A 334-nucleotide genomic window follows, 5' to 3' on the forward strand; every position below is an offset into this window, starting at 1 on the left:
TCAATTGACCAAATGATTAAACTATTTTACAATCTACAATTTTTGAATATGTAAGTTGGGTACAAGTTTAAATTTGGGGTACACTTTGTTAACAATGAAAATTAGCGGGTTTATATTATATTAGTTGAAAAGAAGAGAGGTTTCCTTTGTAAATCGAGGTTTTAAGGCCACTTATTACCCTATAATCAACCCACTTGTCATCCATCATTACCATACACTTAGATAATAGACTAAACATGTGTACAAGTAAGAAAAAAAAATGGAAAGAAAGAGAGGTGAGGCGGTGGAGATCGAAGAGGGAGGAAAAAAGATGAACCATTTATCCCTATTTTTC

The sequence above is a fragment of the Olea europaea genome, chromosome 15 (assembly GCF_002742605.1).
Source record: "Olea europaea var. sylvestris chromosome 15, O_europaea_v1, whole genome shotgun sequence".
Lineage (NCBI taxonomy): Eukaryota > Viridiplantae > Streptophyta > Magnoliopsida > Lamiales > Oleaceae > Olea > Olea europaea.